Source organism: Mytilus galloprovincialis, chromosome 13, assembly GCF_965363235.1.
Source record: "Mytilus galloprovincialis chromosome 13, xbMytGall1.hap1.1, whole genome shotgun sequence".
In the NCBI taxonomy this organism is placed as follows: domain Eukaryota; kingdom Metazoa; phylum Mollusca; class Bivalvia; order Mytilida; family Mytilidae; genus Mytilus; species Mytilus galloprovincialis.
In genome coordinates this window covers 11,572,932-11,585,149 of record NC_134850.1, presented here as the reverse complement: position 1 = coordinate 11,585,149, position 12,218 = coordinate 11,572,932, and the positions used below count along the sequence as shown (strand labels likewise).

Here is a 12,218-nt window from a genome sequence, read left to right as displayed (position 1 = left end):
CGATAGATCTTCAATGTAGCGAGAAACTCCCGCACACGGAGGTGTCCGTCAGCTGGCCCCTAAACAAATATGTATACTAGTTCAGTGATAATGGACGTCATACTAAGCTCCGAATTATACACAAGAAACTAACATTATAAATCATACAAGACTAACAAAGGTCAGAGGCTCCTAACTTGGGACAGGCGCAAAATTGCCTTTTTTTTGAGATCTCAACCCTCCCCTATACCTGTAGCCAATATAGAAAAAACAAACGCGAAACAATACGCACAGTAAAACTCAGTTTAAGAGAAGTCCGAGTCCGATGTTTAGTATTATACCGTCATGAAATATACAACCCTCTTATTTACAATATCATTTGATCAACACCTATTTACAAGGGTCTATTTGATATGATTTTTCTCATTGTTGAAGGCTGTATGGTTGCATATAACTGCTTACATCCACTTTATTTGAACTTGAGTGGATACATGTAGGCGTCTCATTGGCAATCATACCACATCTCCGTATTTTACAGTATTGTATCAGTACTGTTACCTAATAACAGGACAAAACAAGACAGCAATTTGACAAAACTAAAGACATACATACTTGATTTTACTTTTCTAAAGATATAAACAAAATTTTCATAGTTCGTATCTGAACATGTACACAGCCATGGGAATTTTAAGGGACTATATTTCAGTGTGCATATATTTAGTAGCTAATCTGGCTACTTCCTGTTTATCAGACCGGTACCTTAGAAAAGAATTGTGACAATATATCCAATCTTTTCAAAAACCAAAGACTAACGTCACTAGGAGCAGCAGTTAGTTGTCATAGATACTCTAGATAGAAAGATAATCTGCCACTTTTATAAAAGGGACTACACATAGTTTTTGAAAGGGTATAATCGGTTTGTGCCGAAATTACTTTCTTTAGTCCAGAAACTCATTTGTGCTAAATGGTAATCTCCACCCTCATTTAGGACTGCCAGTTATTTGTAGTTTTTATCAACAGCTTGCACTTTTTCTAAATTATATTTGCTTCTTTTAAGACTGACCAAAACTGTTTTTTTACCATTGTGGTTTGATTAAGGTAGTGTATATCAAACAGCTGTTGGAAATATTTTGGACAACCCTCTTATTTACAATATCATTTGATCAACACCTAGTGGTCTTTGGTGGTATCTCGCATAACATTAATAAGGTCTTTTTTAAAAGGCAACTTGAAATTATTGGTCCCATATTTATGTGCTATAGCAAATGTATGGGCTGCTGATCTGCATATATGATAGCAATATATTCTTATGTTTTCAATGACCCCTTATTTCTTCACTCCACTTTATAAGATAGAAATAAATGTTATTCCATATTTTATTGGTTTTTTCAAAGGTATCATAATTTAGACATAAAGACAAAACTAAGCACAGTGAAAAAAGTCTACTCTGTCCTGTAAAGTTTGAGATGTTTTTGTTGTTCAATCTTTGTCACTTGTATGGAAACACTAAATCTTGATAACCTACAACAGAAATATTATCACTTTTATTTCAATTCAATTGTTGCAGTTATCATGCATGTAATAGAGAAAATGATAAATTAGACCAGATCTCCACATTAATAATATCAAAACTAGAGGCTTCAATGAGCCTGTGTCACTCACATGATACTTTTATTTACAATTGATGCATGATACAGAAATTGTCCATACCAACCGTCAGTGTTTACCATACAATACAGTACTTCTATACACTGTCTGTATACAGTATTTGTCGGATTTTGTCCATACCTATCGTCGATGTTTGACATAAAATACAATACTCCTATATACCGTATATCAACAGTATTTGTCTAAACCTACCGTCGGTGGTTAACATACAATACAGTCCTCCTATATACCGTTTATCAACAGTATTTGTCTATACCTAACGTCAGTGGTTAACATACGATATAGTACTCCTTTGCACCGTCCATCAACAGTATTTGTCTATACCTAACGTCGGTGGTTAACATGCAATAAAGTGCTCCTATATACCGTCTATCAACAGTATTTGTCTATACCTACCGTCGGTGGTAAACATACAATATAGTGCTCCTATATACCATCTATCAACAGTATTTGTCTATACCTACCGTCGGTGGTTAACATACAATATAGTGCTCCTATATACCGTCTATCAACAGTATTTGTCTATACCTACTGTCGGTAGAGGCTCATATATACCGTCTATCACCAGTATTTGTCTATACCTACCGTCGGTGGTTAACATAAGATATAGTGCTCCTATATACCGTCTATCAACAGTATTTGTCTATACCTACTGTCGGTAGTTAACATACAATATAGTGCTCCCATATACCGTTTATCAACAGTATTTGTCTATACCTACCGTCGCTGGTTAACATACGATATAGTGCTCTTTGATACCGTCTATCAACAGTATTTGTCTATACCTACTGTCGGTAGTTGCTCCTATATACCGTTTATCACCAGTATTTGTCTATACCTACCGTCGGTGGTTAACATACGATATAGTACTCCTTTGCACCGTCCATCAACAGTATTTGTCTATACCTACCGTCGGTGGTTAACATGCAATAAAGTGCTCCTATATACCGTCTATCAACAGTATTTGTCTATACCTACCGTCGGTGGTTAACATACAATACAGTCCTCCTATATACCGTTTATCAACAGTATTTGTCTATACCTACCGTCAGTGGTTAACATACGATATAGTACTCCTTTGCACCGTCCATCAACAGTATTTGTCTATACCTACCGTCGGTGGTTAACATGCAATAAAGTGCTCCTATATACCGTCTATCAACAGTATTTGTCTATACCTACCGTCGGTGGTTAACATACAATATAGTGCTCCTATATACCATCTATCAACAGTATTTGTCTATACCTACTGTCGGTGATTAACATACGATATAGTGCTATTACATATACCGTCTATCAAGAGTTTTAGTCTTTACCTACTGTTGGTAGTTAACCTACAATATAGTGCTCCTATATACTGTCTATCAACAGTATTTGTCTATACCTACTTCCGGTAGTTAACATACAATATAGTGCTCCTATATACCGTCTATCGCCAGTATTTGTCTATACCTACCGTCGGTGATTAACATACGATATAGTGCTATCACATATACCGTCTATCAAGAGTTTTAGTCTTTACCTACTGTTGGTAGTTAACCTACAATATATATAGTGCTCCTATATACCGTCTATCAACAGTATTTGTCTATACCTACCGTCGGTAGTTAACATACAATATAGTGCTCCTATATACCGTCTATCAACAGTATTTGTCTATACCTACCGTCGGTAGTTAACATACAATATAGTGCTCCTATATACCGTCTATCAACAGTATTTGTCTATACCTACCGTCGGTGGTTAACATACAATATAGTGCTCCTATATACCGTGTATCAACAGAAGTTGTCTATACCTACCGTCGGTGGTTAACATACAATATAGTGCTTCTATATACCGTCTATCAACAGTATTTGTCTATACCTACCGTCGGTGGTTAACATACAATATAGTGCTCCTATATACCGTCTATCAACAGTATTTGTCTATAACTACCGTCGGTGATTAACATACAATATAGTGCTCCCATAAACCGTCTATCAACAGTATTTGTCTATACCTACTGTCGGTAGTGAACATACAATATAGTGCTCCTATATACCGTCTATCAACAGTATATGTCTATACCTACTGTCGGTAGTTAACATACAATATAGTGCTCCTATATACCGTCTATCAACAGTATTTGTCTATACCTACCGTCGGTAGTTAACATACAAACATACAATATAGTGCTCCTATATACCGTCTATCAACAGTATTTGTCTATACCTACCGTCGGTAGTTAACATACAATATAGTGCTCCTATATACCGTCTATCAACAGTATTTGTCTATACCTACCGTCGGTAGTTAACATACAATATAGTGCTCCTATATACCGTCTATCAAGAGTTTTAGTCTATACCTACTGTCGGTAGTTAACATACAATATAGTGCTCCTATATACCGTCTATCAACAGTATTTGTCTATACCTACTGCCGGTAGTTAACATACAATATAGTGCTCCTATATACCGTCTATCAACAGTATTCGTCTATACCTACCGTCGGTAGTTAACATACAATATAGTGCTCCTATATACCGTCTATCAACAGTATTTGTCTATACCTACCGTCGGTAGTTAACATACAATATAGTGCTCTTATATACCGTCTATCAACAGTATTTGTCTATACCTACCGTCGGTAGTTAACATACAATATAGTGCTCCTATATACCGTCTATCAACAGTATTTGTCTATACCTACCGTCGGTGGTTAACATACAATATAGACAGTGCTCCTATATACCGTGTATCAACAGTATGTGTCTATATCTACTGTCGGTAGTTAACATACAATATAGTGCTCCTATATACTGTCTATCAACAGTATTTGTCTATACCTACCGTCGGTAGTTAACATACAATTTAGTGCTCCTATATACCGTCTATCAACAGTATTTGTCTATACCTACTGTCGGTAGTTAACATACAATATAGTGCTCCTATATACCGTCTATCAACAGTATTTGTGTATACCTACCGTCGGTAGTTAACATACAATATAGTGCTCCTATATACCGTCTATCAACAGTATTTGTCTATACCTACCGTCGGTGGTTAACATACAATATAGTGCTCCTATATACCGTGTATCAACAGTATGTGTCTATACCTACTGTCGGTAGTTAACATACAATATAGTGCTCCTATATACTGTCTATCAACAGTATTTGTCTATACCTACCGTCGGTAGTTAACATACAATTTAGTGCTCCTATATACAGTCTATCAACAGTATTTGTCTATACCTACCGTCGGTGGTTAACATACAATATACATGTAGTGCTCCCATATACCGTCTATCAACAGTATTTGTCTATACCTACTGTCGGTAGTTAACATACAATATAGTGCTCCTATATACCATCTATCAACAGTATATGTCTATACCTACCGTCGGTGGTTAACATACAATATAATGCTCCCATATACCGTCTATCAACAGTATTTGTCTATACCTACTGTCGGTAGTTAACATACAATATAGTGCTTCTACATACCGTCTATCAACAGTATTTGTCTATACCTACCGTCGGTGGTTAACATACAATATAGTGCTCCTATATACCGTCTATCAACAGTATTTGTCTATACCTACCGTCGGTGGTTAACATACAATATAGTGGTCCCATATACCGTCTATCAACAGTATTTGTCTATACCTAGTGTCGGTAGTTAACATACAATATAGTGCTCCTATATACCGTCTATCAACAGTATTTGTCTATACCTACCGTCGGTAGTTAACATACAATATAGTGCTCCTATATACCGTCTATCAACAGTATTAGTCTATACCTATAGCTACCGTCGGTGGTTAACATACAATTTAGTGCTCCTATATACCGTCTATCACCAGTATTTGTCTATACCTACCGTCGGTGGTTAACATGGAATATAGTGCTCCTATATACCGTCTATCAACAGTATTTGTCTATACCTACCGTCGGTAGTTAACATACAAACATACAATATAGTGCTCCTATATACCGTCTATCAACAGTATTTGTCTATACCTACCGTCGGTAGTTAACATACAATATAGTGCTCCTATATACCGTCTATCAACAGTATTTGTCTATACCTACCGTCGGTAGTTAACATACAATATAGTGCTCCTATATACCGTCTATCAAGAGTTTTAGTCTATACCTACTGTCGGTAGTTAATTAAGAAATAATTGATGCCAGCTATACTTTATTGTAGTTTTAACATGGGTAGGCATTATATTCGTGATTATTTTTGCCAGAGCGATAGCGAGGGCTAAAATAACACGAATATAATGCCTACCCATGTTAAAACTACAATAAAGTATAGCTGGCATCAATTATTTCGATTCTGATTAGGACAATTACGGTAATATCTATGTTCGCTGTGTATAAAGTGTACGGTATTTGTGTAGGCTATTCCATCAACCTTCCTGTCGATTTTTATCCAACTAGTTCATACCAGTTTAATTTGGCAAAGTTGTATAAATTTCTAAAATTCAAAATTGAAACAGATATTAATAAATTAATTTATTAACTAAAACAATATTTGTGTCACAATATAACAGAAAAGTTATATTTCAACAGTCTTTTCCTTTGAGGTCAATTTCTGACACGCACATTTTCAAGTCAGTCGTCAATGGCGGTGGACGCACAAGGAGAATCGGGTAGGTCTTTATTTACTAAATAAATCGTAAATATTCCGCCGGTTAATATTGTAGCATTGGTAAATATGTTCATATCTGATAGAGGATTTCTTGATAAAGTTGTGCTGACATTCGAGACTTGGCCAGGAGGGGCCCTTTGACAGAAATCCATTTATACTTGCGGTGGCTACACCTTTTAAAGTTGATCAAAGGGCACGCCTTTGTGCATCTGACGATTTCAAATGCTGTATTTATACATGAGATTAAAATTAATACTGGGTGACAATCTTGTTGCGTTTGTAAAATGGATTGGAAACCTTGGTGGTATATTGGTAATTACGCCTATTTGTTTTTATAGGAGAATGGGGTTCGATTCCCTGCTAGGGTCAATCCATTTTATCAGAAATATGAAACAATTTTGTCATTTCAGTACAACAGTAATAGTAACCTATTCTTTATTTTATATTTTATCGTCGGAACATATGTTTCAATGAAATAAATATACAATGACATGCTTTTTTAACAGGAGAGATGAAACGTGTTTTTAGGGGGAGGGGTTTTGAAGTTAGAACAGCCAACATGGACGTTGCTGTATCTAGGTCAACTATTTTCAATTACGAATTGTAACACATTGTTGTCATTGTTAAAGTATTAGTAACAAAATGTGTATCATTTAAGTGTTTGAAAGTGTTTTGATTTAAGGAAATACATTAAATGCATACCATTTTGACGAAATTTTTATTCATTTTTCTGCCGTAGTCAATATACGCATGTGCAAACTAATTTTATTGGATAATAAAGTATGGTTTCTTTACAAAGCTAAAGAAGCACGTCATATTAGAACATACAATATAGTGCTCCTATATACCGTCTATCAACAGTATTTGTCTATACCTACTGCCGGTAGTTAACATACAATATAGTGCTCCTATATACCGTCTATCAACAGTATTTGTCTATACCTACCGTCGGTAGTTAACATACAATATAGTGCTCCTATATACCGTGTATCAACAGTATTTGTCTATACCTACCGTCGGTAGTTAACATACAATATAGTGCTCTTATATACCGTCTATCAACAGTATTTGTCTATACCTACCGTCGGTAGTTAACATACAATATAGTGCTCCTATATACCGTCTATCAACAGTATTTGTCTATACCTACCGTCGGTGGTTAACATACAATATAGACAGTGCTCCTATATACCGTGTATCAACAGTATGTGTCTATATCTACTGTCGGTAGTTAACATACAATATAGTGCTCCTATATACTGTCTATCAACAGTATTTGTCTATACCTACCGTCGGTAGTTAACATACAATATAGTGCTCCTATATACCGTCTATCAACAGTATTTGTCTATACCTACCGTCGGTAGTTAACATACAATATAGTGCTCCTATATACCGTCTATCAACAGTATTTGTCTATACCTACCGTCGGTAGTTAACATACAATATAGTGCTCTTATATACCGTCTATCAACAGTATTTGTCTATACCTACCGTCGGTAGTTAACATACAATATAGTGCTCCTATATACCGTCTATCAACAGTATTTGTCTATACCTACCGTCGGTGGTTAACATACAATATAGACAGTGCTCCTATATACCGTGTATCAACAGTATGTGTCTATATCTACTGTCGGTAGTTAACATACAATATAGTGCTCCTATATACTGTCTATCAACAGTATTTGTCTATACCTACCGTCGGTAGTTAACATACAATATAGTGCTCCTATATACCGTCTATCAACAGTATTTGTCTATACCTACCGTCGGTGGTTAACATACAATATAGTGCTCCTATATACCGTGTATCAACAGTATGTGTCTATACCTACTGTCGGTAGTTAACATACAATATAGTTCTCCTATATACTGTCTATCAACAGTATTTGTCTATACCTACCGTCGGTAGTTAATATACAATTTAGTGCTCCTATATACAGTCTATCAACAGTATTTGTCTATACCTACCGTCGGTGGTTAACATACAATATACATGTAGTGCTCCCATATACCGTCTATCAACAGTATTTGTCTATACCTACTGTCGGTAGTTAACATACAATATAGTGCTCCTATATACCATCTATCAACAGTATATGTCTATACCTACCGTCGGTGGTTAACATACAATATAATGCTCCCATATACCGTCTATCATAAGTATTTGTCTATACCTACTGTCGGTAGTTAACATACAATATAGTGCTTCTACATACCGTCTATCAACAGTATTTGTCTATACCTACCGTCGGTGGTTAACATACAATATAGTGCTCCTATATACCGTCTATCAACAGTATTTGTCTATACCTACCGTCGGTGGTTAACATACAATATAGTGCTCCCATATACCGTCTATCAACAGTATTTGTCTATACCTAGTGTCGGTAGTTAACATACAATATAGTGCTCCTATATACCGTCTATCAACAGTATTTGTCTATACCTACCGTCGGTAGTTAACATACAATATAGTGCTCCTATATACCGTCTATCAACAGTATTAGTATATACCTATAGCTACCGTCGGTGGTTAACATACAATTTAGTGCTCCTATATACCGTCTATCACCAGTATTTGTCTATACCTACCGTCGGTGGTTAACATGGAATATAGTGCTCCTATATACCGTCTATCAACAGTATTTGTTTATACCTACTGGCGGAGGTTAACATAGAATATAGTGCTCCTATATACCAAGAGGGATAACGGATCTGCATCTAGAATTTATCATGCCGCCCTTTTTTTGGATTTTTAAAATTCTTGTTATCCCTCAATTTTTACATTCATCCCAAATAATACAACAGTAGTCAATTAGGGGCAGAACACCCATTGTATTATGTTTTCTTGCAGTTATATAAAAAAAATGTATTTAAGAAAGATGGTATATTCTGGATGATATATTAGCACAACCTTGGTCAATTTGATTTCTCCAGTTACTTAGTGGGCTGTCAATTTTGAAACTAATATTTTTTCACATGAAGAATTTTGTAATACTTTAATTTATTATCAAGTTTGGTTGAAAAGTCTGAATAGTTTCTGCTTTGTTCCAGTAATCAAACATTTTGTTTCATTTGCATCTATGAACATGTTATTCATTTTACACCACTCTTCAATCCTGTATAAATCTTCTTGAACATCATCATTTATATTTTCTAGATGTTTCCCCCTGATTTATGAATAGTGGTGTCATCGGCATATACAATGATATAGGTCTGTTTCACAATTTTTAATGCATAAGGGAAGGTTATTTATAAATAGCACAAACAATAGAGGACAAGGTATAGAACATTGGGGAACACCAAATTTTACATGTTGTTGTTCAGAGTTAACATTACAAATGTATACCTTTTGTTATTCAGGTACCACTTAAAAAAACTAACAGTAGTCTCACTAAATCCATACATGTCGAGCTTTAAACAAAGAAAGTCATATTCTACCAAATCAAAAGCTTTTTTTTTAAATCTTACTAAAATTGCTAGGTTTAAATTACCATCGTTCATTTCTTGCAACCATGTGTCAATGATATTAAATAAATGTCAAGCTCAATCCAGTATATATTCCAAGTTATGGACAAATGATAATGCTATTAAAAATACCAAATCATAACCAGTGCTTTTCTCTTTTTCTATTTACAGTATATGACTAGGTAATAATGATTACTTTTTTCAACTATTTTCATACTTTTTTGTTTCCTCTGCTTTTGTATCAAGGGCATAATTGTTTATGGCAAACTAAGCATCTGCATAATCAAACTATTCCTAACTATACTCTACCTCAAATTCTGGAAACTGCAAAATTTTTGTCATAGCAGTCTTATGGTAGCTGAACTATTTCTTTTTTTTTGTAAATCAGGATTAATAAGTCTTTTGTCACATTCTGGGGCTATAGAAAAAAAACATTACAGAATTATCAAAATTATGTGTGTATAATGTTTGTGTACAGTCATTCAACTAAAAAAGGACAAAAATTATTTTTTTGTGTATAAATAAATAATTGTGATTTTAATGTCTTAATATTATAAAAAAACTTCAAAAGATTAAATTTAAATTATAATCTAAACATGAAAGAGCACATATAAATCAACCTTTTACTCAGATTTATATCTAAAACCAGTTATAACTAGCTATAATATCTTTGACTTCACAAATATCATCATCTAATTTTACAAATCAGTATTTATTTGGTGGCACTTCCTGCACACTAAGTATGTTATGCCTTAGGTTTTTGATGCAATCACATTTCAGAAGGTACATGTCTTGAACTGTTTTAATGAATAAATTACAGTTTTAAACTCAGTTTAGGCTGACCTGAGGTCAATAGTCTTAAACAATGTCATCAAACTATCAGTTTTACTGTAATATATTGATATTGTGACATTTATGGGAAAGAGCATATGAGTTAGTCATATTGGTCAATACAATGGAAAGTTTATAGCTGAGACTACTATAACACTACATGTATGTGTTATACTAGTAGTCTCAGTTTATAACTATGTTAATGTCAATTATATACATGACATAATAATTAAATCATTTAAAAAACTATTCCAAAGATTTCTCTCAAATCATGTTTACATTTTTTTAGAGAAGAGTCTGTCTGAAATATATTCAGGGGTAGCCCAAATAATTATGACTTCTTAAAAAGCTATATTATGGGGGAAAAGGGGGGGGGGGCGTCAAAGCAAAAAAAAACCCAACAAAACAAAATAAAATAATAGCCTGTCAAGACGTCCTTATATCATAAAAATTTGGTCTAATTTTGGGATAATACATTTATCTTTGATGTCGGGGAGGGGATAAGTTTTGACGATTAATTATTCTTGAAACTAACAATAATTATTTCTTATTGTTACTTTGTTAAGCGAGCGAGATGTGTGGTTCTCGAGTTATTTAAAAAAAAGGGGGGGTTGTTACTATATCAAATTTACCCAGTTTGGAGACAATAAATATTTAAAATCTAACCATAAACTCCAATGTTCCTGCTTTTTTTAGCAGAACAAACACGATAGCATTCTCGTCTCTGTTGTAATCAATAGTAAACTCATTTCTTCTTCCAGGTTATTTCTTAATCAATTATGATTATCAGCTGTCTATCTATTTACCATGTTTATGTTAAACTGGTCCGTAATTCCATCGTAGTGTATCGATAACTGAACACAACAAGGATCCAGTTTATTAAACGTATATAATATACAAGGTTCCTGAGTCAGTAACCGTAACTATCACCGTGCTTTGTGCGCATGCGCAAGAAACACCAACAACAAGGATAAAACAGGGTATACAGTTCCGTAATTTCGTATATTTTTCTTATCTTCATACTAAAGAGCTCCAAAAGTAGGCGTGCTTAGGTGCAATGGGCGGGTCTAAAAACCGACTCTCGGTGGTTAACGTCTCTCGATGGTTAACTTTAAGTGCCTACCTTGTTAGGCACTTAAAGTTAACCATCGAGGGACGTTAACTACCGAGGGTAGTAATGAATATTCATCTTTACCGGATGATTGACAGCGATGTAAATAAAAACATGAGAGTGATTACCGTGTGTCAACGTCATATCAAATTAATTCAATTTAATTGTTAGAAATACTGGTTTCTGCTGAAAATTAAAAAAAAAATAAAATTTAATGGAATGGAATGGAATTGAGCTATGTACAATACAGTAAATATTAGCAATTAGAATTAGACGGTAGACAAGCATATTTTGCCTATTGATTCTTTTTTGCATGCCTATTTGGTTATATTATAATGCACTAATTGTTTTGATACTGTTTAATGTTTAAATAAGACCCATATGTGAACCATTTATGCACTTTTAATATAAAGATCAGATTCACACAGGATCATACAGTTCGAGCTAACTATTTTATGTACGACAGCTATTACTAATGTAACGGTGATGCTGAGATAATCTCCCTTTGCTAG

The 12,218-nt window shown here is 34.4% G+C and overlaps 1 long non-coding RNA gene across 1 annotated transcript; it reads right to left on the bottom strand.

Moving 5' to 3' along the window:
• Window positions 1-1,341: 1,341 nt before the first annotated feature.
• LOC143056417 (uncharacterized) lies at window positions 1,342-11,623 on the bottom strand. Its single transcript, XR_012972327.1, has 3 exons — window positions 11,262-11,623; window positions 10,074-10,182; window positions 1,342-1,500 (listed from the first exon to the last, which is right to left on the bottom strand). It is a non-coding gene; the product is annotated as an uncharacterized LOC143056417 (long non-coding RNA).
• Between the last annotated feature and the right edge of the window lie 595 nt (window positions 11,624-12,218).